Source organism: Macrotis lagotis, chromosome 1 (genome assembly GCF_037893015.1).
Source record: "Macrotis lagotis isolate mMagLag1 chromosome 1, bilby.v1.9.chrom.fasta, whole genome shotgun sequence".
Classification (NCBI taxonomy): Eukaryota; Metazoa; Chordata; class Mammalia; order Peramelemorphia; family Peramelidae; genus Macrotis; species Macrotis lagotis.
Genome location: NC_133658.1, coordinates 813,967,534 through 813,994,623, shown reverse-complemented (window position 1 = coordinate 813,994,623; position 27,090 = coordinate 813,967,534). Strand labels below are relative to the sequence as shown.

General features: G+C 35.8%; 1 protein-coding gene and 1 long non-coding RNA gene across 2 annotated transcripts in view; one reads left to right on the top strand and one right to left on the bottom strand.

Annotated features, from left to right (window-relative positions):
• The window catches only part of LOC141508420 (disks large homolog 2), a 2,787,507-nt gene that overhangs the window by 1,050,307 nt on the left and 1,710,110 nt on the right, over nucleotides 1-27,090 (top strand). The window lies entirely within an intron of this gene.
• LOC141508417 (uncharacterized) lies at nucleotides 2,176-23,238 on the bottom strand. The gene is made up of 3 exons (XR_012474405.1): nucleotides 23,161-23,238; nucleotides 16,390-16,547; nucleotides 2,176-2,421 (listed from the first exon to the last, which is right to left on the bottom strand). It is a non-coding gene; the product is annotated as an uncharacterized LOC141508417 (long non-coding RNA).

The following is a 27,090-nucleotide window of genomic DNA, read 5'->3' as shown; positions in this document are numbered from 1 at the left end:
CTTCCTGACTCCATGTCAGACACTCTATCCACTGTACTACCTTGCATTCCATCGGGTACCTTAAGAGAAAATACAATTTTAATATTTTACAGGAGAAATTCTATAAAAATTTTTAAGTGTGGTTAAAAATAACTTAGGCTATCACAGAAGCATTAAGTAGCAGATAAAGAATATGAGCCTAGAATTTCAAATCCAAGCAACCACCTTGTCTGCTGAAAAACAACACATAACAAAACTGTATCTTGCCTCAAAGCTAGTGTCCTCTCTGACATTCTGTATTTAGAACTATCTCTTCTGTTTTTATACATTTTAAAAAATCTTTTAACCTACTATGCTATGCAGTGGAAAAAGGTTTCTGGGTTGCTTTTGACCTGAAGTCTAGCATGTTAGTTACTCAGAACCATAGACAATCTACCTTATAAGAGCCCTTGGCAAAATTCCTAGTACAAGAAGGGAGAAAGCTTTAGCTCTGATATATGTTTTTATACCTGGGAAACAGGTTTAAGATGTTTTCTTTATTTCAATCTTGTATGTTCAAGAAAAACACATTTATAAAAGATCATCTCAACAATATAAAGACTATCAGACTGCCTTCTATGGGGGGTGGGGGGAGGGAATCGAGATTAGGGGAAGAATTGTAAAATTAAAAAAAAAAAGACCATTTCCTCTTATTGTCTATTTTTTATTTTCTACAGCTTAAGAGCTCTTGTAAATTTTTCTTCTCTAAGAATGAAAAAACACTGCAAATTGTTCTTCACCCATATTATCATTTATTGCATGAAAGGATGCTTTGTGTTCTCTCAGAGGTTCTTCTATTTCATTAAGGAAAGTAATTCTTTCTGTTAACTTTAGCTAAATAGCATCTTTAACATAGGAAAACAAGATATTTGACAAAAGATTTGCTTGCTGCTAACCCACTCCCTCCCAAACTAATTATTTTCATATTTACTTCTGACAAAGTTGCCTTTTCTTTTAAAAGAAACAATAAGGGGTGGTCCGATATCTATGACTTCACCCATATTGGGAACTCCCAATGTCCAATGCATTTAATCTTAAATTTCCAACCTTAGAGAGCTGCTTGGGGTTTAGAGACTTGCCCTAGGTCACACAACCATTTACTGTCAGAGATAAGAGTTTTACTTGGAGTTTCTTAACTATAAGGTTGTCTCTCTACCCAAAGCTCACCTTTTTTGTTATTCCACCTAGTAGAATTGCAGCCCATAGGCTATGGAATCATTCATAGATTTTTTTCTCCCATCACAATTTAATCTTCCAGATAGGGTCTTTTGAAGGTTTTGCTGGAAAGAATTTGGATTTTTTCTTATTTTACTTCACAGGCTGATATGTGCATACCCCCTAGATGAAAGATAAGCTAAGAACAAATCCTTATCAAATATCTATCTTTTTAAAATGATTGTCACTAGTTCCTTTATGTACCAACCAATGTGATTATAGATTGAGCATAGTATAAAAATTCATGTTTGAATAGGGAAGAAAGTGCTATAATTACAATAAACAGCCTTCTAGCTTCTTTACTTCATGCAGAAAATCTCTACAAAAAACGAATGGGGAGGCAGTATAGTATAATGGGTAGAATACCGAAATTGGAGGCAGAAAGACCTGAGTTCAGCCACTGCTATAATTTTTATGTGGCCATAGCCAAGTCATTTAACTTTGTTCTATCTCAGTTTTAACAATTAGAACCTACATAACAAGGTTATGGTAAGAATCAAATAAAATAATATATGACATGGGCATTATAAACTATAAGACTTTATATTTGATAACTATTATTATTTACAAAGATGTAGTAAGCCTATGTTAATAAAATAATAAATTAGAGGGTTCAAATTCATAGAATCTGGGTTCTGATATTATTTTTGTCATTTAATACCTAATGGCCATAGATAAGTCACTTATCTTCTCTGCATCTCATTTTCCTTTTCTATAAGTTGAGGAGAATGGACCAGATAGATTCCAGATAACTTTAAATACATCATCTTTTGACTATATATCAATGATATCCCTCCCTCCCTCCCAACTAAAGCTTTGACCCTGTGATCCCTCATTTTACCATGAGTAAACTGAGTCTCAAAAGGTAAATTTATTTGTTGAAGATCTTGTAGCTAGTAAGTTGCAGATCTAGAATGACAATACAGAATTCTTGACAACCAAGTTAGTGTTCCTTTTATTGCATCAATAAACTACAAGCCTCCATTTTTATGACTATCCTAGGTCCAAAGCTGGGTTTTGCAGAGGATGCTCCAGACTAGAATTGCCTTTTTTATTCTCCATTGGGTACTTGGATGCTGATGTAATTTAACTGTGGCTTTTGCCCTAGCCTTTCTCACTCTGCTTCTCCTTGCCAAAGACAGAATTCCTTAGCTTCAAAGATAGATTACATATGAGCAGCCCAATGACCTAGTAAAAGAAATATATATATAAGTTATTTGGAGAGCAGAATAAGGGAATACAGCAATGGTCTGTTACATCATCTTATCTACCATTAGGTTGGGTGACAAGTTCCCATTAAATGAAATGCAGGAGTCTTGGTTGTTGTTCTTTGTAATCATTTTTCTACTCAATCTATTTTCTTTGATTACCTTTTTTCTCCCTTTTCATTCCAAAATATTTCTCAGATTCTTCTTCATTCCAGCTTCCAATATTCCTTATTACTTCATGAGTGACTTATTACAGTAATTCCCTGCTGTCTGTTGTTTCATCTAACCTGTCTACTGTGGCTGTATCAGTCTTTCTAGCATACTATTTTCATCAATTCCTTTTTGTATTTGAATGAGTGCCTCTCATGTCAATGCTCAACTCTTCTGCATAGTTTTCAAGACCTACCATAATTTGTTTCTCTCCACCCTAGCTAATTATGTTTCATAATCCACCTGCACTTATTGTTATGCAAGTTAGATTTATTGGAGAGATACTAGAAGCTGAAGGACTATTGAGATTTCTGTTGCAATACACTAGTTTCCAGCTATCATAAATGAGCTTTTGCCTTATCTTAGAGATTCAAAGACCTACACACTCCTTATGCCCATTTTTTCCCTTCCAACAACCTGTATTCAGTGCAAAAGGCTCTCTCTCTCTTTTAGGTAACCATTTGTCTTCTCTTGTTAGGACCCAATACTCTACAGCTCTTCCCTGCCCTAGTTATACCATTCTTCTCTACTCAGACCATCATACTCATCCTATCACTACCTATAGCCTGGAGTTTGCCTTCTACCTCCTTCATCTTCAACAACTTATCTTACCAGAGCTAAGGCCATCACACTACTTCCCAACTCTCTACTATTTTCAAATCCACATCAAATGTTGTCTTCAACCATTTGAGTATAAGTTCTTTGAAAATTGCTTCTCTTAAGGAAGTCTTGCTTTCTCATATTCACATCACCAGTGCTTAGCACAGTTACTGCCATAGAGACCATATTTAATGAATATTTTATCTATCTGTTTGTATATCTGTTATCACCATTCTGTTCATCATCATCAACTCTCTTCTTTTTTTTTTTCTTTTCTTCTCTCTTTCTTTGTCATCTATTATAGCTCCTACATTTTACAAATGAAGAAACTGATTCCTACAGAAGGCAAATGATATTTCTAAGCCACAGAGGTAGGAAGTTGCAGAGCTAAGATTCAAACCAAATCCCACTAAACTACCATTTCTTAAGAAAAAGACAGATATTGTATCAGTTGTTTTGAGTGAGATAAATTCTTTGCAACAGTACAGGGTTTGATTACAAAGCAAGTGTCTTCTTTGGGCAGTTCTAGGAAGAGGTCTTTCTCTGCTACATATAGTTACCATAGCATGGAGTGTAGGAATGGAAGCCTGGGGGTTAGGGTAGGGGTGAGGAGGAAGTATTTCTTTATGACATTAGTTTTAGGCAGATTTCACTTCCATGTTGCCCTGGTAGAGTATTATAAAAATAATATCAATAACAGTAATAAGAGATATATACCTCTTTAAGGTTTATAAAATACTGTCATCTGTTGTCTCATTTGAACCCCTCAGTTAACTTGTTCAGTAGTCACTATTATTATTATCATTCCCTCTTTATAGATAAAAAAAGACCAAAAAAACCCTGAGATTGAAAAAGGTTAAGTGACTTTTTCCAGGGTCACAGAGCTACTAAGGATCTGAAATAGGATTTAGATTTGTCTGTTTTCAAGTCCATACCTCTATCCATGGAATCACACTGACCTTCATTATTATCAAAGAAGATAAGGTTTTTCTGGAATGTTTTCAAATTTAGAACCTGGACTAAGAACAAACCTACCCTAGCAGCAGCCCTCAGCCTTCCAAATATTGATCACATTGTCCCTGGTTTCCATTCCAGGAACACTCTATTCACCAAGCCTTTTTCCTAGCTCTTAAGTCTTATAATTCTCTGATTCTATGATCAGAATCTTTCTTCAGCCTAGCTCAAATACCTATCTTTTCTCTTCTAACCTCTGACTTGATTGAGTTAAATCCTTCATCCTTGAATTCATTGTTTCAGTAATATATGACATCTGGTCCAATTTGGGGTTTATTAGGCAAGCATAATGGAGTGGTTTGTTATTTCTTTCTCCATCTCATTTACAGATGAGGAAACTGAAGTAAATAGGATTAAGTGACTTGCCCAGGGTCAAACAGATAATAAGTATCTGAGTCCATATTTGAACTCATGAAGTTATCTTCCTGACTCCAGGTCCTGCATTCTATAGACTATGTACCTCGCTAACTGCTTCTGAATCAATAGTCCATTCTTGAAAGATTTTACTCCTTACCTTAGTCTTTCTTGGTTAGTGTTGTTGTCATTTTCCTTTCCTTATCTTGGCAAAATTCTGCTTACTGTGTTGTTGTTGGGTTTTTTTTGTTGGTACAATTCTGATTCATTACAAATGATCATTTAACAGAAGTATAGTTTCCCCAGTAAAATATCAGCCCCTCAGGGGCAGTAACTGTTACTTTACTTTGTGATCTCCAGTGTCTAATACAGGTCCTGGCACATTGTAGACAATTGATAAATATTTTTTGACTGATTGATCTATGAATGGAATCTGAGAGTCAGAAAAAACCTTAGAAGTCATCTGTTCAAACCTTCCAAATGATACATAAATGTCTCCTAGAATTGGTTTTCCGCTTGCAAATCCCCCAGACCCCCATGATAGGGAACTTTGTAAGATAGCCAATTTCATTTCAGGATAGCTTAATTTTGATCACAAACTGTGTCCCTATAACTCCATTTTTTTCCCTGCTACTAGGCTCTGGAGTCATGTAGAATCAATGTAATTCCTCTTCCATATAACAGAACTTCAAATAATATATTTAAAAATAGTCTTCATTTACTCATAACGTCTTCACTTCTTCAGGCAAAACATCCCCAGTGTCTTGAACTGTGTCTAATATAACTTCAAATTTCCTCATCATCCTGTTCATCCTCCTTGAGACACTCCAGCTTGTCATTTCCAAGTAGTCACATTGGAATCTGATATATAAGGGTAGCTAAGTGATGCTATGGTTAGATAGCTGAACCTGTAGTCAAGAAGTACTGAGTTCAAAGCTTACTTCAGTTATTCACTCACTGGCTTTTGGACTTTGGGCAAGTCATTTAACGTCTGCCTCAGTTTCTTCATCAATATAATAGAGATAAAAATAGTACCTACATCCCAGGGTTGTTGTGAGGACAATATATATATATATATATATGTATATATATATATATATTGTGTATTTCAAACCTTAAAATATTATATACATATAATTATTAATATTGATGTTTATTAATGATATTAATATAGATAATTCCTGCCATGTTGAGTAGTTTTCATATGATAGAAGCAAGGTCATAGAGGATGACTCAAACCATTATATTCTGCACAGCTAGAGGGATGAGCCATATCAATACTATCACAGATTTTTTTTTTAAGTTTAAGTCTAGGATAACACTTATATATGTGGGGATGGATCTCTTTGAATGTTTTTTTCTGTGTTGCATTGCCAAGTCTTATGCTGAGTCATTTTTTCCACAATCTAATTTCTATCAGGACCTTCTACTTTCTGACCCCTCATCTCATGTTATATTCTCTCCTCTGACTTTCTCTGGAGAGGTAACATAACATAGTACAAAGAGTGTTAAAGTTAGACTCAGTAAGAGCCAGTTCAAAATTTCACATATATTATATATTAAAAATGTGACTCTGGGGGTGGCTAGGTGGTACAGTGCATAGAGCACTGGCCCAGGAGTCAGGAGGACCTGAGTTCAAATCCGGCCTCAGACACTTAATAATTACCTAGCTGTGTGGCTTTGGGCAAGCCATTTAACCCCATCACCTTACCAAAAAAAAAAAAAAAACTAAAAAAAAGTGTGACTCTGGTCAAGTATCTGAATGTTACTTTCCTTATCTTTAAAGTTATGGGGTTGCAGGGCAGCTAGGTGGTGCAGTGGATAGAGCACCAGTCCTGGAGTCAGGAAGGCTTGTGTTCAAATCCGACCTCAGACACTTTATAATTACTTAGCTGTGTGATCTTGGACAAATCACTTAACCCCACTGCCTTGCAGAAACTAAAAGAAAAATAAAGTTACAGGAATTAACCAGGAAGGGTCTCTTCAACTCTAAATCTATGGACCTTTGCTCTTTTCTCTCCTCCCATCCATTATATTGATTATTCTTGTTTCCTTCATGGACTCTTGCTCTCTTCCATTTCCCATTGTCCTCAGATATCACCCATGAAATAGATGGACGAATTAGGTAGCAGTGCATTTGTGAAAAGGGTTTGGGAAAGCTGTATAAGTTGATTCTGATTTCTAATATCTTATATCTCTCACACTCCAGTAGTCAGTTTCTAGCCAATGTGAAAGAGGCACCCTCAGGATGGCACTTCTTCCCTAATTAATGATCCATTGTGCCAGATCAGCTTGGTTCCTATTGATAGAAATAGACTATCACTCAATATCCAAGACCAGGGAAACACATCCAGGTCTGAGTTTACATGAAAATACATTGGCCATAATGAGATAACACAAAATAGGGGGAAAATAGTTTGTAATTTAAAAATGAAAGCAATGTAGAGGGGAATGTTCCAGGCCTGATAAGCCTGGGTTCATGCCAACCCAGAGTCCCTTAATTTTAATATCACTCCAAAATATGGGAATAGACAGGCAAACAAAGTATTTAGTCATACTCCTGCAATTAAACTTCACTCTTTTTACACTACCTCTGACAAAGTCCTGTCCCTTAGAGCTGATTTTACCACCAATAATGCTAAAAGGCCTCATGAATAGGGAAGGAAAAGTCCAACAGTATATATGTCCTGATTCTTGCCCCCTGCAGGCAGGAGATGATATTTAAAGGTATTTGATATCTGTAGAGTAATAACTAGGGCAAGGTGATTGGGGCATTTTTCCAGGTTGGCAAATCTAGAAGGCATCATCTAAAAAGAATGCTTATAGCACTCCCATCCCCCCCAATAAAATCAAAAGAATAAAGATTGGCATATAGTTAGCAGGTAAAAATAGTTAAAAATAGGAATTTACCTAATGTTGAGTTAAGGCAAGCTCTTCCCCCTCCTTGTTCTGCCCTACTCACTACCCCCAACTGAGGGCATGCTTCATGCCATTTGCCCTGGGAACCATTTTTAGCATTTGCCCCAGGTGTAACACTTACTATTAATAGTTTTGGACATTTGATAACTATATTTGACATCTCTCAGAATAGGATAGGAGCTTTTCAAGAGAAAGAGTATTTCCTAGGCATATGGGAAAAAATCACAATAAAAGTATGGTGAGAACAACTAACATCAGGCAAGCAGTGTTTTGGCAGTGCTATCAGCTAACTTTGAGAGTGTCCTTCACACTTTAGAAAGTCTAAAGGACACGAGATACAATGCCCCAAGAGTATTGTGTTCAAGAATAAACCATAGAACAAAACCTAGCTGGTCAAACCTCTTCTTTTTTATTACAGGTGAGGAAACCAAGGTTCAGAATTATTTTAATGGTTTTCCCAATTTCAGATAGGAATTGAATGGTAAAATTAGACTCCAAACTCTCTCAGTCCAATGCTCATAGAGAATTTGGGGCTTCCCAGTGAAATACAATGATCAAGTCTCTTGTAGAGATTAAGCACAAGATATTTAAATAGGAAAAGAGAAAGAGGGCATAGCTTTATGGACTCCTGTGAGTCTGTGGTGCATTAAAAAAAATGCCATGAGATACAATAAAAATCCCACAGTCATTAAAGAGTGTTGGCTTGAATGCTTGCAAAGGAAATTGCATATTCTAGCACTCTCAGCATTGCAGAAATCTAGAATTGGACAATCTGAACCTAATTCTAATTCTGGAACTTTTAGAGAAAATGGGTACAAAAACAAGGCAAAGACTACTTTAAAAGTAGTCTGCAGGTCTAAACCCATTCTTGGTTAAGTCCACTGGGGGAAAAAAGGTAACTGGCATGTAGTAAATACCTATTCCTTGGCATAGTTCAAATCTGACCTCAGACCTTTACTAGTTGTGGGACCCTAGGTCACTCAATGGACCCTATTTGCCTTAGTTCCTCATGTCCCAAATGATTTGGAGAAGAAGATGGCAAATCACTGCAATATATTTGCCAAGAAAACTCTGAATGGGTTCAAGAAGGATGAGGCATGACTGAAATTACTGAATATCAACATATACTAGTAACTTCACCAAATACTTCACAAATATTTCATTTGATCTTCACACAGCTGGGGAAGGTAGGTGCTACTGATTCCCATTTTTAGTTAAAGAAACTAGGCTAACAGATATTAGATGACTTTCCCTGGGCTACAATGCTAGTAAATGTCTGAGTCCAGATTTAAACTCAAATCTTCCTTACTCCAAGTCCAGGATTCCAGGCACTGTGTCAAATAGATGAATTTAACAGATTTATTTATTTCCTGTTTTGTGTGAAGCATTGTGATAAGTGCCAGGGAAATAAAGAAAAAAAATAATCCCTACCCAATCTATTGATAGAAACAGCATGCAACCATATAACACACAAAAGCCATGTGCAAATATGACATGATTTTAGTTGAGAACTAAAGGATGTAGCCCTGGAGTCAGGAGGACCTGTGTGTCCTTAGGCAAGTCACTAAACCCCATTGCCTTGCAAAAACCGAGAGAAAAAGAGACAAAGAGAGAGACAGAGAGAGAGACAGAGAGAGAGACAGAGAGAGAGAGAGAGAGAGAGAGAGAGAGAGAGAGAGAGAGAGAGAGAGAGTTAAAGGATGCCAGAGCATCCATGAGGCAGAGACAAGGAGGGAAAATAACTTAGGTCTGGGGAACAGCTGGTGAGAATGAATTCTTGGATGTTGGAGATAAGTTTCTTGTGAAAGGAGCAGCAAAGAGGCCAATAACACAGATTCCAGAGCGTATGATTCTTGAATATACGGTTTGTGCCCACAAACTAGTGTGAGGAAAATTTCAAGAAGTTAACTCGGAACTTTTCTTATTTAGTTGTGGCAAAAATGAATTGCTTTGCTCCTAAGACTTGCTATAATTTCAAAAAGGCAATGGCCATTGTAGCGCATCGAACTGCAAATATGTTAAGGCTTTTTTGAAATGCCTCAGGATATAGTAAAAATTGCAAACATTGAGAAATAATAGTGAAGAATAACTTGTTCAATAGCCTGTTAATATATAAAAAGAGATTAGGGAAAACAACAGGTCATGGTAATGGGACTGACTGGCCATTAGACTTTCAGATGTTGGATAGTAATAAATATGAAATAACAGGGATACTCAACAGAAGTTTCAGAAATCACCCACTAATCACCCCAAAATCATAATGATGGTTTTTTTTTTGCATGAGATTCTCTCTGTAGTTATCAGAGACTGAAATTAGTCTGGCTGGCAGAAGAGAAACCAGAAGGTAAACAGTAGGAGCCATTGAAACTCTTTATCATTGGTTACAGTATAGTATACCTGAAACTAATTGCTCCTATTTTTTCCAGAAAAACAATGCTCCTTTGCTGATAAAGAAGATTCCACACAAAATGTTGAGAGAAAACAATGTGATAAACATAGATCTGGAAAGGATCCTCTAGTCCAGTACCCTTTGTTTTACAGATTAAGGGAACAGAGACTCAGATTGATGAAAGATTTTCCTCAGAGTCACCCAAATGGTGAATAGTAGCTAGACCCCAGGATGGTCCTGCTCTAAATCCATTGCATTAAATATTCTTCATCAGTTTAAATCACATTGTTTCTGAGCTAAAAGAGTTCTTGGGGGCCTACAGTACCATATGTTCTTGTATAGAAATCTCTGTCACAACTTCCCTAATAAAGGGTCATATAGTCTCTTCCTGAAGATCTCCAGGTATATAGAACTCACTACTTTTCAAGGCACCTATTCCATTCAATTTAAGTAGCTCTAATTTTCATGAAGCTAATTTTTATACAGAGACTGTTTCTGTGAAACTTGTCTCAGAAGAGAAGTCTAATCTATGTCCTACAGGATGGCCTATAAAATATATCATAGAAAAAGAAACAGGATTTTGTGACTTGGAGATCAGAAATGAGCATATTCAGACTGAGGGTAGGGAGTGAGGAAGAGAAGGTTAGGCACATTCTTGTTGAAATAATAATCGTAAACATTTTGTGCAAAGTTAAAGAATATAACTTTCCAATGCAGTGTTTATTGTTGGAAAATCTGTCTCTCAGGAGATTAAACAATGATGAAGAGATGATTAAGCTTTTTTAATTTATAGGCTTTAAAGGGTATTGCTCACCCCCACATTGATTTTTCTCTTCCAATTCTAAAGATTGCAGATGTCATAAGCCCACAATCAAGGTCACTATAGAGATAAATTCCTTGTTAAAGTTTTTAATAAATCACACTGAGTAGTGCCCACAAAATGGAAGGAGGAGCTGAGGAGGAAGCTACCTCCTGACAGTTAGTGCCTTCTTTAGCCCCATACTGTGGGTGTTTGGTAAATGTTACCCAGAACTGATATAATGTGTTCTTAGTGGGCCTCACAATGTGTCATCTGATCTTATATAATATAGAGTTGTCCTTTAATTTCTTAACCTGGGCTTCCCCTCTTCTCTACAAGACAGTAAGTTCCTTGAAGGCAGACACCATGACTTGTTGCTTAGCCAGCCCAGATACACCCTCCTGTAAAATCCTGCATGATTTGGGGTGGGGGGGTACTTTATGTTGTTGTTCATTCAGTCTTGACTACCTCTTCATGACCCCATTTCATGTTTTCTTAGGAAAGATAATAGAGTGGTTTATCATTTTCTTCCCCATTTTATACATGAGGAAGCAAAGTTACAAGGCCAGGGTCACACATCAAGTAAGGGTCTGAGTCATATTTGAACTCATATATTCCTGACTCTAAGCCTGGGCTCTATTTGCTTCCCCATCTAGCTGCTTTGGGGGGGTATATACCATAAAATATTTATTTTCTGTATAACTGTAATAGGTAGAGATTGTGCTCCATGATTCTTTACATCTGTTTCAGTACCTAGGATAGTGCTTCGTGACTAGATAGATGATTTCCTCTTATTCATTCAATTGATATTTAAATGTTTATTATATGAAGTATATTATTTTCAGCTACTGGGAGAGATGAGCAATTTAAATGAAGCATTGTCCTTTCCTTCCTTAAGTCTAGAATTTGGAAGGTAGCAAAATCTCAGTGTTAAATAAGTGCATCAGAGAATTAAAAAAGCAAAGTGCTGAGTGAGTTAGAGGGAGAAAGAAGATCATTACTGATTGGGAAGCTCATAGTTATATAGAGGAAATAACCTTTTAAACAGCATCATAAATATTTGTTAAATACCTAGTATGTGCCAGGGTGGAGTGCCAAGTATTAATGAAGTGCCATATCCTCAAAAGACTCTCAATAGTAGCTATTAAATGCTACCTATCTCCTAATAGAGCATTGATTCAGAATGTAGAATGAGACATATATGTACATGTTTATAAATGCACACATATGAAAAATTATTTTATATATACATATCTATCCAATTTATAAATGTATTCTAAATGCAGAAATTTGTTTTCCTTCACTAATAATATTGGTAATAAGGAGTTTATTTTTCTTTTCATCTCAATTAAGGGGACAGGAAGAAAATGTAGATTTTTGCTAATTAAAATATTGGGGGTTTTTTAGGTTTTTTTCACAAGGCAAATGGGGTTAAGTGGTTTGCCCAAGGCCAAACAGCAAGGTAATTATTAAGTGTCTGAGGCTGGATTTGAACTCAGCTACTCCTGACTCCAGAGCCAGTGCTCTATCCACTGTGCCACCTAGCTGCCCCTAAAATATTGTTTTAAATAAAAAATAAGTAGTTATTGATAGGGTGAATTAATAAGAATGAATGTTAAAAATAAGAGTAGGACTTCTCCCAAAATCTGTGCCTTTGGCATATGTCCAGCATTCTGAGAAAACATATACAATATGCTGTAAAGATGGTGAGATTTTATTTTGGTGAGAAATTACAAAAGGAACAAATCCCCCTCATTATCTTGTTTACTCCTTTGCCCAAAGAGGGTGTTTTGTTCTCATCTCTGGCATCCTTTGGCAAATTTATTTCATAAATCACCTTTCTTTGTTTAATAAATGTTTCAATTTCTCTATCCAAAAGAATGAACTTGATCCAACATTGCTAGGAGGCTGAACAAAGACTAGTGAGCCTAATTAACTAATACTTAAAAAGTGCTTTACTAATCTGTTGAATATTAAATGATGACCCTGCTCTTGACAATATATTAAAAATAGTAAAAATTCAGGATTAGATCTCCTATCTATAGAGTTTGCCCTGTTAGGACATTAACTTACATTTCTAAGAGAGAAAAATATTTGAATGTTTGTTCATTTGTGTCCAACACATCTTATCAAGTACATCCAGGAAAAGCTTGGCAAAGAAATTGTCAAGGAGAATATTTTGTATATGGATTCTCACAGTCACTCTATGCCAGGCTCATACTGGCCAATCTGTTGGTATGAACTTTCTAGCTAGTAATATTTTAGCCTTTTGTATATTTTGAGGAACAGGAAACAAAGATAACACTATTCTTGATACATGTAATGGTAAAAAAAAAAACAAAGTAGATATCACTGCCTGTAATAACTTCATACAGAGAAATGGGAAATAAATCTTTTTTTGTTTTTATGACATCATGATATTTGAAGGGGGAAGATGCATACACAAGTAATTCATTTGCTAAAGGACTATTGCTAGCTCCCAAGAAATCCAAATTTCAATCTTGGGAAATTGTAAACTAAATTGAGTACTGTTAGCATTGGAAATTAGGAAGATAACTTCTATAGTTACAAAAAATATTGAAGTTTTCATCTTTAAAACTTTCATAATGTACCAAAAACAGCATGCTCAGTTCTTGTAGGGGGAAGCTACTATATCCTTTACCCAATTTGTAGATTCAAGGTACTCCAACAAATGCAGTTGTTAATGGTGCTAGAGGATATGAATAGTCAGCATAACTATTCTCAAAAGGAAGAATATCACCCATATGAAATTTTATTCTCAGGCTGTGTATCTCCAAAACAAGTTATCCAGCATCTGCCATTCTTCTTAGTCCTTTCGATATCCCTATGGATCTATGATCTCATTGCTGTATGTATTTCCTCCAGCAAAACAGATTGCAACCAAACCATGCCTATTCATCCTGTGTGAGTGGGTATCCTGTAGACATTTTTAAAATCACCATTTCAAAAACTTAACTCATCTTTCTTCTCATCCATTCCCCTCTTCTGAATGGCTTTATTTCAGTCAAGAGTGCTACCATTTTCAAAGTTAATCAGACTTGTAACCAAAGTTTCATTCTTAATTCCTTACTTTCTCACCTCCTTTATTCTCCATATCTAATAAGTTAAGAAATTATACTGATTCCACCTTTGTGATATGCATACCCTTCTCTGCTCTGAAACTACCATAGGTTTAGTGACTGCCCTTATCACCTCATACCTGGACTACTGCTGTAACTTACTTATTAGTCTCCTAACTTCAAGTCTCTCCAATCCATCTTCCACTCATCTACCAAAGTGATCCTCTGAAAGTACAGGTCTAACCATGTAACTCGACTATTCTGTCAACTCCAGTAGCTGTTACCTCTAGGTTCAAAAATAAAATCCTCAGTGTGTCTTTTAAAATTCTTGATACCCTACCTTTCCAGTCTTATACCATATTCCCCTCCATGCACTCTTAAATAGAGTGACAATGATCTCTGCTATTCTTCTCAAAAGACATTCTATCTATTCACTGTATGATTCTCAGTGGTCATTCCACATACCTGGAATTCTTTTCCTCCCTACCTCTGCCTCCTGGCCATCATAGATTCATCTAAGTGTCAGCTAAAATTTCACATTCTGTAAGAAGACTTCCCAATGCTCTTTATGCTACTGCCTTTCCTTTGGGATTACCTGCAATTAAAAAATTGTCTATGTATATATACATTTATGTATATATATATATATATATATATATATGTACAAGTACACATGTGTGTGCATGTGGTAATACACGTTTGTAAGCACATATTATCTGTATGTACATATTACATATTATATGTCTAAATATAGCTCACATATTTCTTTTTTGTATATAGTTTTTGCATATCATCTCTGCCATTGTATTTTGAGCTCCTTGAGGACAGAGACTGTTTTTAATTTTTGTTTGCCAGAATTTATTTAGAATAGTTCTTGGAATTTAATAAGCATTTAAGAAATGTTTATTGACTTGTTAGCTGTCATGAACTTTCATAAGTTTGTTACAGGAGGCATTCCTTACTTTCCTCTTATATCACTAAGATATAAAAGAGAGCATAGGGGCTGTTTTATTACTTATCCTTGCCACATGACTGGACCATCTTTTTCCTATTATCCTTCCTCTGATGACAAAGTTCTCTTGGACAACATGAATTGATATGGATCATGTAACATCACAGAACTGTCTGTAGTCTCTTAGAATTGGGAGGGATCTTGCCATCAATTTTTTCAACCCTTCCTCACAAATGGCTCAGCTTAGACTCTGCTTTAAAATGGAACTAAACTATTCACTGGCTAGCCTGGGACTGTCTCCTAAATCTGTAGGTGAGTTGCACTTAACCAATCACACCAGAAATGGGAGTGGGAGGAGGGGATTCATTCTAATTTGATGGTTTGTGAGGCCATAGAATTGAGCAGCTGCAGCCCAAAGTGAGAATGGATGACTGCTTTGAGATTACAAATGATTTCTGGCAGAATCTGGCCCCTGTAGTCCTTGTTTCCAACATCCCCAGTGAGCCTAGGACTCAGCTAACATGGATTTACTATTAACTTGAAGATTGTCTCTTGGCAGGATGGAGGGTAATTTAGCCTAGGGCTCCTCTTCTCTGAGATATGGGGAATGGAACAGGTGATTACAGAAACCTGGCATCACCTTTGCAGGGTTTTTAATCTGATTCTCTGTAGATCCTGACCGTACCCCAGTGATCCCTGTGGAAAGTTGGCTCTCTCAGCAGATGGACTAATTCAGGGATAGGCTATGTCTCTGATAATAGGTCATACTGTTCATAATAACAAAATTTGAAGAGAGATCAGTGCTTGAGCAGCCTCCTGAATGTCGAGGAAGAAAAACTATTAATGACACGCACTAGCAGTTTAAAGAAAATTTTAAAAATCCTAGTCAAACTAGGAGAGAATGATTCTTTTATGAGTGGAATATCCCCACAGGTTTCACACCCCAGACTCTGCTGGAATTCAGACTGGAACACAGAGAAGACGTCCTTACTGTCCTCTCTAGACAGTTACCCAAAATGATAATGAGAATTGACAAACTGGAGAGTACATGTAGAGCACAGAGATCATTGTGTCTGGGGAGGAAAAGTTTAAATGGCTGGACTGAGGAAAAGAGGCTAAGGATGGAAAGTTACAGGAAAATAACAGTCTATGTTGCCTGTTTAGAAGCAACTGTTAATATCATTTTAGTACTTTACTAAATGCATAGTAGATATCCAATAAAACTTTGATTCAGCTATTTATTCGTTCACTCAACAAACAAAGATATAAAGGGAAAGGAAATTTTTTTGACATTTTAATGAATATTAGAGACAGTGTTTTAGGTGATTGTAGTCTAGGGGTTTTGATATTGGTCTTGCTTACTTTTTAAAACTATTTTGATAAGTAAATTTTAATTAATTGGTTTTCTCTGCAATTCTATTTTTAAAAATGTATTCATTTTAAAATACTTTTCTCAGGAGATTATAGGTCTGGTTGAATTTCCAAAGAGATCTTTGACACCTCAAATTTCCTAAAGTTATTGATTATTTGAATTAATAGAAGCTTCATTTAATTAAGGATTCAGGTTTTAGTATCTTGACTCATACTTTAAATGAGGTGGAATGATTTAATAGGTTTATAAGAACTCTCACTGTGATAGATATGTCGATTGTTATTTTCAATGATTAGTGTGGATATCATCCTGCACAGATTCTCTACACTCTTATACAAATTCTCCTGGAATGTTGAAGTTCTGGATCCTTTTAAGTAAGCCCAAATTCGGGGCCATAAATCCTTATGAGATATATAGCTAAAGAGGAGAAAGACAGAAACAAATGGCAGACACTGTGATAAGCAATGTACAAATATTGTATCATTTGATCTTCAAAATAACTCGGAAAGTAGAAACTATTATGATCCCCATTTTACATTTGAGGAAACTAAAGGCAGACACATGTGATTTACCCAATGGCACATACTCATTAAGTGAGTATTTAAACTCAAATATTCTCGACTCTAGTCCCACCCTGTTTTTTTCTTACAATACCATGAACCTTCCTAAATGCACACAACACACTAGAAAGTGTACATTTATAATTGCTTAGCCAGATAAGTCATATTGAAGCTGCTGTAATCACAGGCAGTGTTATCTCATCTTTATCACCCACAATTGAATGCTAGTGGGAAAGAACTATATACATGAGAAAGAATGAGAAATTTTAGTTCAAGGGATTTGAGGTTTACATCGATAAAGATAATCTTTACATCTATCCCCATAAGTTTTACACACCCAGATTTTCCAGAAATTCAGACTGGAAAACTTTTACTACCTATAAAACTTTGGTCAAATGACATTACTCTCTTTGTGCTTCACTTCTCTTCTTTGTATAATGAAAGAATTAGACAGGATGATCCCTAAGGTCCCTTCCAATTCTAAACCTAATAACTTTATGCCATATGAAAATTTTCTTCAGATGTCAAAGGATTTTAATGGAATGAAGTAACATTCCTTTGAACACGTGTTTATTTGAATCCCTTAGCAAAACCTCTTTAATATCTCTGGAATAGAAGGCATGTTCTTACTTGTTTGGTTTCAGATGAATGAAAAGGAGAAATCCAAATGTGCATTAAATAATTAGTTCCTTTTATAACTCTTTATAACCCAAACCACAGGATTCCATTTTATAAGCAGAGGTCAGTTTTACTATTAATGTGTTTTTCTGCATTCTGTGAGAGCTCTCATATAGAATGCATTCATAGAAGTGTATTGTTACTAGTGTGAATTGTTTCCATCCCTTCCTATGCTGACACCCTTTAGGGCATGATAATTTTTAAAAGAATGTAATTGATTTTTATCCCTTGATATTTTATGAATTTAATTCATTTATTCTAAAGTTCTTTTTTGTAAATAGAATTTTATTTTCCCATTACATGTAAAGATAATTTTCTACATTTATTTTTTAACATTTTCAGTTCCAAATTTTTATTCCCTTGCCTCTCCCCAAGACACCAAACAGTCTGATATAAGTTATACATGTGCATTCATGGTAACATGTTTCTGTATTAGTACAATTGTGAAAGAATAAACAGGACAAAAAAGCTACTTAAAATGAAAAAGTGAAAAAATATGCTTAGATCTGCATTCAGATTCTATGATTCTCTTGATGTGGCTAGCATTTTCTGTCATATGTCTTTTGGATTATTTTGCATCATTATATTGCTGAGAAGAGCTTAGTCAAACATAGTTAATCTTCACAGTGTTACTGTAACAGTATTCTACTGGTTTGGCTCACTTCAATTAGCATCAATTAATATGAATCTCTCCAGGTTTTTTCTGAAATTCACCTGCTTATCATTTCTTATAGTACAGTAGGATTCCATTACATTCATCTACCACAGCTTTTTCAGTCATTCTTCAATTGATGAACATTCCCTCAGTTTCTAATTCTTTGCCAACACAAAAAGAGCTACTATGAATATTGTTATAAATTTGAGTCTTTTCCCCTTTTTTATGATCTCTTTGGGATACAGATCCATTACTGTTTGCCATATCAAAAGTTTTATAGTACAATTTTATAGACCTTTGGGCATAGTTCCAAATTGTTCTCAACAATGGTTGGATTCATTTACAACTTCACCAACAATGCATTAGTATCCCAATTTTTCTATGTCTCCTTCAACATTTATCATTTTCCTTTGCAGAGTTATTTCCACTTTCATTTCTCCAAATAATGTGATTTAGACCATTTTTTTCATTTGACTATAGTCATTTAATTTATTTGTCTGAAAACTCCCTGTTCTTATCCTTTGACCATTAAGGAATAATTTGAATTTTTCTTTAAGTTTGACTCAGTTCTCTATATAATTGAGAAATGAGACCTTTATCAGAAACACTAGTTGTAAAAATTGTTTCCCATTTTTTTCCTGCTTTTCTTTTAATCTTGGATGCATAGCATATAATTGTTTTGAAGCATGTTGTCAATTCCATTTATATTTACTCAAGACAGGTATAAGTGGTCATGTACAATGAAAGCAGTTTTCACAGATCCTGAAAGAATAACAAGCATTACCAGTGTTTTCCCTAGTGGGACAATTGTTATTTAGTTTCACTTGCTTTAGAAATGAAATTGCCAGGAGAGAGCTATAGGAAGGTGGTGCTGAAAGTTAGCATCCACTTGCTCTAGGGGGTGATGCTTGAGAACTTCCAATGAGTTCATACATTATCTACATTAGCTACATTCTTTCAGTCTTTCTGTTAGATGATTAACTCCAGATTCCCCTGCTAATAGATGGGAGTAATGCTATGGATAATCCAAACATAATTTATCTTTGCTTTTGGAATTCAGACAGTCAATTTCTTTTAGCATTGCTCAGTGAAAAGAGAAGGTAATAAAGTCAAAATCACTAAAGTCAAGTCCTGCCCTTTTCTTTAACTCTGAGTCAGTCTTTTAAACTTTGTCATTTTCTTTATTTGAAAAATGGGAATAATAATGGCTACCCCATCTATTTCACAGACTTTGCTCTATATGAGAATTCAATGAGATGACATAGATTGATCTGTAATAGCTATCAATAGGAGACCGAAAGAGTGAGCAGAGAATCAATGGCAAAAACCATGCATCAAGCCTTACCTCTGCCACTCTTGGCTGTGACAATGGGCAAATCACCTTGAGTTCTCAGTGCCCCAATTGTAGGGCAATTGTGAGTAGTGTCAATTGTAGGGCAGTTGTGAGTCTTCATTGACAAAGAGCATTTCTCTACTGGGGGTTCCCTAAAGGTCTGAATGTGTATGTGTGTGTATATATGTATATTTATTTAAATGTGTGTATAAATACACATTTATACATATATATATATATATATACAGACAGAGCATGTGTGCATGCAAGAGAGAGAGTTTATTACCTCAAGGAACATGCATCATGTGCTTTAGAGGTGGACATTGGAGATCATTTAATCCAATGATGCCCTGTTTTTCAAGAATAAGAAAATAAGTTCCCAAGAATTACCTAAGTTTCTATAGACACTAAATATCAGAGCTAGGGTTCAAGGACATAATCATATGATTTCAATAAAATTTCACAAGCACAAATCACTAATGATAGGGATAAGAAATGAATTTGTCATTTCATTGACATAGATATCTTGTAGATATGGAAACTCTTTCTACCAATGAATTTTGGCATCTTCTTTTCCACTATGCATCTTAGGATCATATAACTAGTTAATATTTGAGGCAGAACGTCAAACTGAACTAGGGTTCATCAGTCTGAGACCAACTTCATATTCCCTATTCACTGTACCATGCTGGTTCTCATTTAATGTTATATTTTTTAGGACAGGTGGATGACACATTGAATAGAGTGCTGGGTCTGGAGTCAGGAAGATTCAAATCTGACCTCAGACACTTAGTAGCTGAGTCTCCCAGGATAAGTGTCATAACTCTATTTGCCTCAGTTTCCTCATCTATCAAATGAACTAAAGAAGGAAATAGCAAACCCAATCTAGTATCTCTTATAAGAAAGTGACAAATGAAGTCATGAAAAGTTGGACAGAGTGAAATGACTGAAGAAAAATAACAAACTAAGAGCAGCTAGATGATACAGGGTTTAGTATACTGGGCTTCAAGTTTAGGGTACTGGGTTAAGTTCAAACTCTGTCTCTAATACAAGCTGTGTCACCCTGAATAAGTCACTTTATTTCTCACTAAGCCTCACTTTATTCATTTGCCTTCACTCTGGTTCAGATTCATCACTGTTCACCTAGACTATTGCTGTATTCTTCTAGTTGATGGCCCTAGTTCAAGCATCTCCCCTCTACAATCCACCCTCCATTCATCTGTCAGAGAAATCTTCCTAGATAGAGCACAGTTCTGACCATCTTGCTCCTCTATTCAGTAAATTCTAGGGGTTTCCTATCACCTCCAGGAACAAATACAAAATCCTCAGATTGACTTTTAAAGCCTTTGATAGCCTGTTCCTTTGCTACTTATCTAGTCACCTTGCATTTTATTTCCTTTGATGTACTCATCAATCCAGTTTCACTGCTCTCCTTGCTATTCCTTGAACAATACATCTCATCTCCAGACTCCATACATTTTTTTTTTAGGTTTTTGCAAGGCAATGGGGTTAAGTGGCTTGCCCAAGGCCACACAGCTAGGTAATTATTAAGTGTCTGAGGCCGGATTTGAACCCAGGTACTCTTGACTCCAGGGCCGGTGCTTTATCCACTACGCCACCTAGCCACCGCAGACTCCATACATTTTCACTGACTGCCTCCTTTGCCTGAAATGTTCTCTCCTTGTCTCTGCCTCCTAGTTTCTCTGGTTAGTCAGCTAAAAATACATAGTCTATAAGAAGCCGTTCTCAATTTCTCTTCATGTCTTCCCTCTGAGATTATTTCCAAATCATTCTAAATATGATTTCAATGAATAAACAGTAATCATTTCCATGTTGCCTCTCCCATTAAATGTGAACTCCTTGAGGGCAGAGATTGTTTGAACCTTTCCCCATACTTAGAGCACCTAGCACAAAGTCTGACCTATTCAATTGTATCTGACTCTTTGTGACCCCATCTGGGATGCTGAAGTGGTTTGACATTTCTTTCTCCAGTTCATATTACAGATGAGGAAACTGAGGCAGAGTTAAGTTACTTGCCCAGGGTCACCCAATTAGTAAATGTCTGAGGCCTGGTTTGAACTTAAGGCAATGGATCTTCTTTATTCCAAAAGCATTCCCCCCACCCCCCCCATATATATATATATATATTTGTATATGAAATTATACATTTAGAATGAGCTATAATAACTAATGAAAATAATAAGAGCACTTTTGGATTGGTTTTTACTCCTATTCTTATAAAAAAATTTACCCTCCAAGTTATTTTTTCTTATATAATCTCTCCTTGCTTTGAGTTGATATATATATTAAGGGAAGAAAAAATATTTTATTATCAGCATGATCTTGAAGTTTCTAACATTTATTTTATAAATGTATGTATTTACATATACCTATATACATCTGCCTTTCAAAATTTCTCTATTTACATCTATATATATATTTTATCTATTTCTATGATCTCTTTATCTTTTTATCCACTTCTATGTGCCATAATATTATATCTATACTTATATCTCTCTCTACCTTCATCTCTACTTCTATCTTTACCTCTATAACCATATATATGTATATATATATATATTTATGTCTATCTCTCTCTCCCTTTACCTCTCTCTATCTTTATACTTATATTGCTATCTCTATATCTATGTCTCTATCTGTTTCTGTCTCTCTCTCTAAAGTCATTACTCTTTAGCTTTCTCTGAACTGCCTGTCCAATATACTGTTACAGCCAAACCTAAAGACTGTTTTGATGTTGTGGTACCTTACTTGGGTTTTGATATCCATAATGAAGGATCTGATTGACATATTATTTTTCCATTGTCAACTCAGATCCAGATCCAGGTCTTCCTGACCCCATATCTAGGACCTGATTATTCTAAGCTGCTACTTAAAGACAAGCCAACAAAAATTGGTCAAGAAATTACTTATTCTCTATTAAAGAATGAAAATATCAAGTGGCAAAATAGAAAGAGCACTAGTTTTGGAGTCAGAACCTAGATTCAAATATGACCATTAATATTTACTGCCTATGTGACCTTGGACAAGTCTCTTTATCTCCCTGAGTTTTAGCTTCCTTATCTATAAAATGACTTCAGTGATCTCTTCAGTGATAAAATGATTTCTGTGATCTCAATCCAACTATTTGCCTCATATGAATTTATTCATTTGTATTTGCGAACCGGTGTCATAGAAGTCCAGAGGTGACTTGAAACTCTACCAACCCCTTCTGTTAAGTATAAGTGATGAGATCAATACAACTGAGCTGAGTGGAAAATAGAGCAAGAGCTGAGGGGAAAAGAATTAAAAAACCTGGAGGTGGAGGGATGGGGAGGGGGGTTGGTCTCATTCCTAGTGTCTGAAGCAGTGAGCTGTTAAAGCAAAAGAAACCAATAGAAACTCACATTCATCACACTACATTCATCACACCAATTAGTTGCTCTTGTGTAGAGAACCAACCTTTAATTTCATTTGCTTATATCTCCCACTTGAGAATGAGGTGGACTCTCCCACATCTAGTACAAGACAGATTCTCCCACACTCCAAAATGAAGCAAACTCTCCCACACCTTCACACACAAAAAAAAAAAGAAAAGAAAGAAAGAAAGAAGGAAGACAAAATATACAACATTCACTCTTTTCCAGTTCAGAAATATAATAAATGTTCTGGCAATGATGTTTAAATTCTGAACAGAAAAGAATGGGTCACTGCCTAAGTCTGCAAGAGAGCCAGGAGAGGACATGCTATTTAAAAATAAAAAATAAACAAGGAATAAATAAGGAAGATTCAGGGGAAATTGCCAACCTTTATATTTGATTCTGCCTGTGTAATTTCTAAAAACTCTACTTCTCCTCAGCATTAGCAGTGGGACAGAATCCTGGGTTGCTATGGTAAATATGTACTTGAGTCAAATGCTATGGTAACTAGTCACATATGGCGGAGTGTCACAACACTACCCAAGACATGAATAGCTAAGTGTGTAAGGCTTGGAAAGCAGAGCTCTGTAGCAAATTTCATTTTCTCAGGTACATATGGATCTATGATCATTTTTTAAGTACTATACCTCCATGGTATCATGGGGCTAATAAGGTCAGTCTTCTTACTTTAGAAATGTACCTTACCCATATAAAATGCATCTAGGTGACCTACAACTTGGAGTAAGTTCACAGCCAGCTTCAGTAATCACATCCTCTCTTAGCCTCAGTTTCTTCCTCTGTAAAATGGTTATAATGATAACAACTACCTCCAAGAGTTATTGGAAGGATCAAATAAGAGAATATTTGAAAAGTACTTTATACGCATTAAAGTGTTATTCAGATGCCAGCTGTTAGGTGACTAAGATCAACTGAGGAAAACAATACGTTCATCTAAGAACCATAATTTATGAAAAACATTATGATCTACAATATTAGGTATATTCCCTGGAAGAGATAATTTCTTTATCTCCATTAAATAGGGATATCAGAGTGATGAAGTTGGAAATGAACTGGTCCCAGAGTCAGGAGACATTGATCCAAGCCCTGACATATATTGGTTAATTATGGGGCAAGCCACCTTACTTCTAGGATCTTCATTTCTCTGTAAAATATGAATTGCATTAAAGCTTATGTGGTTTAGGTTTTTTGTTGCTGTTGTTGTTGTTTTAACTATCCATCCTTCACTAAAATTCAAAACCACATTTAAAAGAACTGTAAGACCTCTCCAAGGTCTTGATTGTTGGGTTGGGATAGGAATGCCCATCTACCTTGCCATAAAGCTTGTGTGTTTACAGAGGGGAACCTTTTGCTCTCTCTGACCACAAGATTATAAACATTACAAAGAGGAGAGGGGGTCGTGGCCTAAACTGGATATCCTATTGGTTCCCCTCTATCTTGTGTACCTTTGTCTCTTTTCCTCTGGTACTCTTTTGTTTTCTTGGTGGGGTTGTCTAAATATAGATATAGGTTATGATGATTTTTTAAAAAAAATTTTATGTGACTAAAAAAAACTTCTCTCTAATCCAGAAGAACCAAAATATCCCAATTTCCCAATGAATACTAACATGGGACATATCTTCTGCTCTATGCCCTTTTTATCTTTCTTCTTAACACTTTTTTGTGGGATTTTATTTTTCCAATTACATATAAAGATAGTTTTCAACATTCATTTTGTAAGATTTTGAGTATATATTTTTGTATCTCCCTCTCTTCCCTCCCCTTGCCATGACGGCAAGTAATCTTAGAATTTATACATGTAAAATCATTCCTCTTAACACTTTTAAAATCAAATGAGTTCTTTATATAAATAAATTATTTAAAATGTGTAAAAATATTCCAGTTTTCATAAATATGTTTCAGCAATTTCCCAGAGCCTCTATAGAGCCACTCCCAGAGTGGCTATATAGATTAGAGTATTCTCTTCTCTATTGCTATCAGCTTGAGCCTCCATCATCTACCTTCCTCCCCCTCACTCTTAGGAGCCATGACTAAACCCCAGGTGCTTTTAACCACATAATATCCATTAGCTTTTATAAAGGGTTAATGAATTCAAATAAACAGCAATATCAAATGGCCAAATAACCCTACTCCATCATCTGGGAGATCACACTCTCTCCTATATAATCTTGGTATGAGGAGTTTGAAGAGGACTAGGTTCAAATTTTAGTTCCTCTCCTAAACAGTATTGGACCCACCAAAGTCATGATCAAACATGACATGATTGACCAATGAGCTTCCTCAGCTACCCTAATCTGAATCCTAAAGACCATTCTCAAAGATTATAACCCTTGCTCCTAGGAAAGCAAAACCCGTCCTGTACTATGATTTTCAGATTATTATGATTTTTCAGTCCTTCTCTCCAGCTTAATCTCTTTCACCTTAAATGGAAAAAGGTGGCCTCAGGAAGAGAAAACACTATGAAGCCTGTCCTCTTACAGCAAGAGGCCTTCCCAGACATAGTGAGAGGAATTTCAGAGACTCCCCAACAGTGTAAGTGAAAACTGTGAGGTGGAGAGAGAAGAAACATGCCTTTTGAATGCCTCAGTAAGTCAAAGAGCCTCCCATTTACCATTTGGTTAGCTGAAATGAACCAATTACAGAATGTTGATGCACATTCCAGATTTTCCAATGTACCTGCTTTACTTAATATCTGACTCTTGTAGAAGCAGTTTCTGTAGTTTTTCCACAAGGAGATGTGCTGTTCTTGATGCCCATCATGTATTGTGCCTACCACATTGTAGGTACTTAGCAAATGTTTTTTTTGATCAACTTGTGTGCCAGACAATGGTTTTACTCAACTACCTATTTCACAGCATGGTTAAAAAGAAAGTTTCTTTTACCAAAACCTATTAAAATATGAACTCTTATCATTTTACCATATATTTTCACATGATACATTGAAAGGCAATGTTGAATAGTAATAAGAAAGAACTGGTTTCAAATCTAGTTTCAGACATTCTGACTGACCTTGGGCAAGTCACTTAATCTTTTAGAGACCTCAGGCAATTCTCTAAGACTACTTGGTAGAATGTAGGTGTTGATTTTCATTTGAAAATAGAGATCTTTAGGAGTTTCCAATTCCAAAGAAATCACAAATCCAAGCAAAAGAAAATATATCATACTAGTCAAATGAATGATGATGTTAGAATCTACTGCTTCCTTACTTCTTTTTTCATTTCCTCCCAAACTTTAATGATTTTCACTAAATGATTTGAGGGAGTAGACAAAAGAATATAGACACAATTGAGGGGAAAATGTAGGGGGGGGAAAGCACTGGGTTTGCATTCAGAGAATTTTAGAACCAAATTCCAACTTTCTTTCTTGATTTCTTATAGCCTTATAGAAGAAACTTTTGTTCATCCTGGCCTTCAATTTCCTAACCTTTAAAATTAATGGTATGAGATTTTATAATTCTTACTTCAATGAACCTATTTTAGGAAGGAGAAGGCATCTAAGTCTTAGAAAAAATGACTTGTCCAAGGTCATAGAACTAGTAAATGAATCATCACTACTGCAAGCATCCCCATTATCATCATTTCTCCCAGATGTCTGGAGGAGGAAAGTAAGATTCAGTTCTCTCAGCAGGGTCCTCATGTCAACAGGTTCTAAGAAAATAACAAGGTGAACTAAATGCCCCATGCAACATCAGTATTACTGTTATTACAACACAATCTCTCATGCTTAACCATGCACTGTAGCTAATGAAGGCAGGCATCATCTGTAGCGTGGGAGATGTACCCCCTTTGCTCCTCATACTACAGCTGATGGATGATTCAGCTGTCACAAAGAGGCAGGGAAGTAGGGGGTATGGGAAAGCTTATATTGACTACACACTCTGAGTTTATAGAATGTTTTCCTTTCAAGGACCCTCTGAGAAGGCAATGCAGAAATTGTTGCCTACATTTTTTATGGGTGAGAAAACCAAGTCTCATAAAAGTCAAATCATTTTCCCATGCTCTTACTGCTAGTAAATAATAGAGGTGGTCTGTGAGCTTTTATGTCTTTTGATTTCAAGGCTAGTGCTCTTTTTACTTCATCACACCACAGATGGGCAGTTGATGGAAGGATAATTGTTTTTTCATTGTTTTGTGCCCATTCAATTTGGCACATTTTGTTGGGCACATGTCTGACTAAGGATATCATTGCCACTAAAATTTGAAACATGATCTGAGGTGTGGCATGAGGGGAGGGTGTATTTTCCCAAAGATACAAAAGTTTTAGGAATAAGTTACTAGACTTAGACTCTGAAAGGTTTTGG